We start from the raw sequence: 6,082 nt of genomic DNA, 5'->3' as shown, positions 1-6,082 counted from the left end.
TTTTCTTTAGAAGTGAGTTCTTATAGGGAACAAGCAAACTATAGAGCGTCAGGGTCTCTTGTACCAGAAATGAATCAGAGGGAGAAGGGTATGGGGAGAAGGGATTGACTGAGCTCTGGCCTTTTGGGGAAGGCCCACAGAGGAGGAAGGCTGAGCTAGGACTGCTTGGAAGTCCCCACCAGGACCCTGGGACTAGTTCCCACCTGCCAGGCTGGGCAGGTTAGTTTTACTTTGCAGTTTATGCCTGCCATGTCTTAGACTCTAGACTAAGCACTGAAGTGGAAAGGGGTGTTGGACTGAAGCAGAAAGGAGGGAAATAAAGGAAGGAGGCAGGTTAAGAACACCTTGGCCTCATCTGCTCCCACTGTCTGTCCAGCAGTGACTAGTGAAGCTGCACCATGGGCAAAGAGAAGACCCATGTCAATATTGTTGTCATTGGCCATGTGGACTCTGGCAAGTCCACCACCACCAGGCAACTCAGCTACAAGTGTGGGGGCATGGATAAGAGAACCATTGAGCAGTTTGAGAAAGAGGCAGCTGAGGTACGGCACCCATTGTATGTATGAGTGGCAGGGAGTGGGGGCTGTGCCCCTTGGGGGGGGGTCTAGGTTGCAGCGTGCAGAAAGCAGGGTGCACTTCGCATGTCTAAGGTGCCCTGAAGTTGGCTGTCATAAACCTGTTCTACTCACCATCAATGCACCATCCTCCCCTCGCCTTCCCCGGATGGGCAAGGGCTCCTTCAAACATGCGTGGGTGCTGGACAAGCTGAAGTCAGAGAGAGAGCGTGGCATCACCATCGACATCTCCCTGTGCAAATTTGAGACTGGCAAATTCTACGTCGCCATCATCGATGCCCCAGACCACAGGGACTTCATCAAGAACATGATAACTGGCACATCCCAGGTAGAGCAGTATGCCCTCAGGCACCTCCTTGGGCTCCTGGAAGAAGGAACTAAAAGCTCATTTGTGGGAGCAGATGAGTTTCACTGGGAGGCAGGACCTGATGGTGCAGGAAAGTCCATGAATCCCTGTGGGCCAATTTTGTAAGTTTCTGGGGCAGGCCCTTCAGCTTTAACAAAGAGATCTGGACCTGCCCAAGGCGCCACTCGGCTTTCCGGCCTGTCAGCCTGTCTGAGGCCCCCTGCCCCAGCCCCCTGACCTGCCTGCAGGCCAATTGCGTGGTGCTCCTCGTGGTGGGGGGTGTGGGCGAGTTCAAAGCCGGCATCTCCAAGAACCCACAGACCCTCGAGCACCCGCTGCTGGCCTACACGCTGGGCGTGAAGCAGCTCCTCATGGCGGTCAACAAGATGGACTCCACCAACTCTGCCTACAGACACTCGCTTCCAGGCGATCACCAAGGAAGTGAGCGCCTACATCAAGAAAATTGGCTACAGCTCATCCGCCGTGGCCTTCGTGCCCATCTCAGGCTGGCATGGCAGCAAAGTGCTGGAGCCCGGCAGCAACTTGAGTGAGGAGTGGAGGTGGAAGGCAGGTGTGGTTAGGTCCTGGAGGGGGCGCACCAGACCCCGCCCCAGACTCAAGTGCGCTCTCCATCCCTGCAGATGCCCTGGTTCAAGGGCTGGAAGGTGGGGCGGAAGGAGGGAAATGCCATGGGGGTGACTCTGCTGGAAGCCCTGGACGCTATCCTCCCGCCCACTCACCCAGTCAACAAGCCCCTGAGGCTCCCTCTGCAGGACATGTACAAGATTGGAGGTGAAGGGGCTGGGAGGGGCGGAGTGGAGACCTATCTCTGCGATTAGGAAGTTAGGAATGAGCTCCAGTGTCTGACTTCCAGGGTTCAAATCCTGACTTGAACCCACAGCTTCTGAGCTAGGACAAAGTGCAAAACCACCCGGCATTTCCGGTTATTGCAATAGGTAGTTTATTTTTTTGCTTAAATATCTTTATTTTTTAAATATAGTTTATTGTCAAGTTGGTTTCCATATAACACCCAGTGCTCTTCCCCACAAGTGCCTTCCTCCATGACCATCACTCCCCTTCTACTTTCCCCCTCCCCCTTCAGCCCTCGGTTCCTTTTCAGTATTCAAGAGTCTCTCATGATTTGCCTCCCTTCCTCTCCCTAACTCTTTTTCCTCCTTCCCCTCCCCCTAGTCCTCCATTAGGTTTCTCCTGTTCTCCTATTAGACCTATGAGTGAAAACATATGGTATATGTCCTTCTCTGCCTGACTTATTTCATTTAGCATGACACCCTCGAGGTCCATCCACTTTGCTACAAATGGCCAGATTTCATTCTTTATCATTGTCATGTAGTATTCCATTGTATATATAAAACACATTTTCTTGATTCATTCATCAGTTGATAGACATTTAGACTCTTTCCATGATTTGGCTATTGATGAAAGTGCCACTGTGAACATTGGGGTACATGTGCCGCTATGCATCAGCACTTCTGTATCCCTTGGGTAGATCCCCAGCAGTGCTATTGCTGGGTCATAGGAAAGTTCTTTTGATAGTTTTTTGAGCCTACACACTGTTTTCCAGAGCAGCTGTACCAGTTTACATTCCCCCCAACAGTGTAGGAGGGTGCCCGTTTCTCCACATGCTTGACAGCATCTATAGTCTCTTGATTTGTTCATTTTAGCCACTGTGACTGGCGTGAGGTGGTATCTCAGTGTGGAACTGATTTGTATTTCTCAGATGATGAGTGACACTGAGCATCGTTTCATGTGCCTGTAGGCCATCTGGATGTCCTCTTTGGAGAGGTGTCTACTCATTTCTTCTGCTCATTTCTTCACTGGATTATTTGTTTCTCAGGTGTGCAGTTTGGTGGGTTCCTTATAGATTTTGGCTACTAGCCCTTTATCTGATAAGTCATTTGCCACTATCTTTTCCCATTCTGTTGGTTGCCTATTAGTTTTTTTTTTATTGTTTCCTTTGCAGTGCAGAAGCTTTTTATCTTGATGAGGTCCCAATAGTTTATTTTTGTTCTTAATTCCCTTGTCTTTGGGGATGTGTAGAAAATTGCTGCGATTGAGGTCAAGGAGGCTGTTCCCTGCTTTCTCCTCTAGGGTTTTGATGGTTTCCTGTCTCACATTCAGGTCCTTCAGCCATTTTGAGTTTAATTTTGTGTATGGTGTAAGAGAGTGGTCTAGTTTCATTCTTCTGCATGTTGCTGTCCAGTTCTCCCAGCACCACCTACTAAAGAGGCTGTCTTTTTTCCATTGGATACTTTTTCCTGTTTTGTCATAGATTAATTGGCCATACATTTGTGAGGCCCTTTCTGGGTTCTCTATTCTATTCCATCAGTCTATGTGTCTGTTTTTGTGCCAATACCATACTGTCTTGATGATGACAACTTTCCCCTTGAGATCAGGAACACGATAGGGATGTCCACTCTCACCACTGTTGTTTTACATAGTGCTGGAAGTCCTAGCATAAGCAATCAGACAACAAAAGGAAATAAAATGCATCAGAATTGGCCAAGATGAAGTCATACTGTCACTTTTCACAGATGACATGATACTCTATGTGGAAAACCTGACCGACTCCACCAGAAGCCTACTAGAACTGATCCATGAACTCAGCAAGGTCGCAGGGTACGAAATCAATGTACAGAAATTGGTTGCATTTTTATACACCAATAATGAAGCACAGAAAGAGAAATCAAGAAACTGATCCCATTCACAACTGCACAAAAAATCATAAAATACCTAGGAATAAACCTAACCAAAGATGTAAAAGACTTGTATGATGAAAACTATAGAAAACTAATGAAAGAAATTGAAGAAGACACAAAGAAATGGAATAAACATCCCATGCTCATGGATCAGAAGAATAAACATCATTAAAATGTCATTATCACCCAAAGCAATCTACACATTCAATGCAATCCCCATCAAAATTGTACCAGCATTCTTCTCAAAGCTAGAACAAACTATCCTCAAATCCGTATGGAACCACAAAAAACCCCGAATAGCCAAAGTTATATTGAAGAAGAAAACCAAAATGGGAGGCATCATAAACCCAGACGTTAGCCTCTACTACAAAGCTGTCATCTGCAATAGGTAGTTTAAATAGCTCATGATCCTTGCAATGCATCCTACTAGTTCCATACGTGGCTCTTTGTCCCTGCACACAGAGCCAAGGGACCTCCCAAGAAGCCATTTCTCAAGGCAGGGAGAGGTGTGTGGGACAGCTCTGATTTCCCTTCCCTTGGATAGGCATTGGCACTGTGCCTCTGGGCCGTGTGGAGACGGGATTCCTGAAACCTGAGATAGTGGTCACCTTTGCCCCCACAAACCTCACCACAGAGGTCAAGTCTGTGGAGATGCACCATGAGGCCCTGTCAGAGGCCCTGTCCGGTGACAATGTGGGCTTCAACATGAAGAATGTCTTTGTAAAGGACATCTGCCGTGGATATGTGGCTGGGGACAGCAAAAATGATCCCCTTAGGATGTGGCCCCAGATCACATGTGCCATGTTTCTACAATTCTGTCCTCTTGTGCCAGGTGATTGTCTTAAATCACCCCGGGCAGATCCATGCTGGCTATACCCCAGGTCTGGACTGCCATACAATTTGCATCTCCTGCAAGTTTGCCAGACTGAAGGAGAAGATTGATCAGCACTCAGGCAAGAAGCTCGAGGACAACCCCAAGGCCCTGAAGTCGGGTGACACAGCCATTCTTCAGATGGTCCCCAGCAAGACCATGTGCGTGGAGACCTTCTCGGAGTACCCACCTCTAGGTGAGCCGAGGATTGCTACGGAGTCTTAGGAAGAAAGCTTTTATTTCCTGGAGGCAAGGCATAGACTAAGGAGCATGTCCTTACATATCACTTTCCAGAAACATCATCATTCTTCATCCCTCTTCCAGGCCATTTTGCCGTGCGGGACATGAGACAAACAGTGGCCGTGGGAGTTATTAAGGCTGTGGATAAGAAGTCTACTGCTGGCAAGGTCACCAAGTCAGCAGTAAAGGCCAGCAAGAAGTGAGGCATGCAGTTTCTTCAGCAATCCCCTAGAAAAGTTACTTAAAATTCGATGTATTTACTGAATAAGATTAATAAAACTGAAGTAGCTGTCCTGGCTCCTGGTCTACCAAGGAGGTAAACAAAGAAACTCAGGTACATTAATGAACTGTAATTTAAAGCCCATGACTTCCTGGACACCTGAAAGGCTCCGTTAAGCATCTGACTCTTGATTTCTGTGCACTGTTCATGAGATCTGAGCCCTGTGGTGGGCTCTGCTGACAAGTGCAGATTCTCAGCAGCTTGGGATTCTCTCCTTCTCTGCCCCTCCCCCACTCGTCGTCTCTCTCCCTCTCCCTCCCTCCCTCTCTCTCTCTCTCTCTCTCTCTCTCTCTCTCTCTCTCTCTGTGTCTCTCTCAAACATTAAGAAGAGACAGCCCATTGGCTTCAAAGCACTTATGCCCTGGGTTGTGAAGATGATTCAGGGTCCTGTCCCTCTCTCTCAGGCAGGGCTCTATCCCATCCCATCCCATCATTTCCCTCAAACTTAATCACTTCTGGCCTGTTTTCCCTGTAGGGATGTTGAATTGTTCTGGGATGGGAAACATACTCTCACAATGGCATAGGACAGGATCTCAGTAATGCCAATGGGTTAGTCCAACATTGCTATATGGTTCCTGGTACTAGGTGCTTTATTACCCAGAACCCTGATACAACAGTAAATGTCAAGATCACTCATCCAAGAATGGGGTGGGAACCCCCAAGCTGCTCACTTGGAAACTTGGGCTCAAGCTACTGCTCAACACGTTAAGGTCAGGTTAATATTAATAAGCCTAGAGGGCAAGGGATGAAGATATAGTTCTGTGGCCTTTCTTCCTAACTTAATGAACGCAACAGGATAACACCTCATAGACCTTAATAAGCTAAATTACGTTTTCTTTCAACATTCGCTGGGAGTCAGGTTCCCTGCCCTCCCCGGCCAAGGTCTGCCAGTGGTGGGTTCTTTGTCCTTTTGTCAAATATTGACACTTCCCATCTGTGAAATGCTGCTCTCACCCCATTGACTTGACCTAGTTAGAAGCAGACACAAATGTCAAGTGGTGAATGGTAGAAGTGGGGAATACTGTGAAAGATACACAGTTAAAGCCAAATTCC

The 6,082-nt window shown here is 47.7% G+C and overlaps 1 pseudogene; it reads left to right on the top strand.

The window, feature by feature from the left end:
• Positions 1 to 398: 398 nt before the first annotated feature.
• On the top strand, positions 399 to 4,952 carry LOC115306327 (annotated as a pseudogene).
• Positions 4,953 to 6,082: the final 1,130 nt, after the last annotated feature.

This window comes from Suricata suricatta, chromosome 11 (genome assembly GCF_006229205.1).
Source record: "Suricata suricatta isolate VVHF042 chromosome 11, meerkat_22Aug2017_6uvM2_HiC, whole genome shotgun sequence".
NCBI classification, from domain to species: Eukaryota; Metazoa; Chordata; class Mammalia; order Carnivora; family Herpestidae; genus Suricata; species Suricata suricatta.
This window is presented reverse-complemented; position numbering and strand designations above follow the sequence as displayed.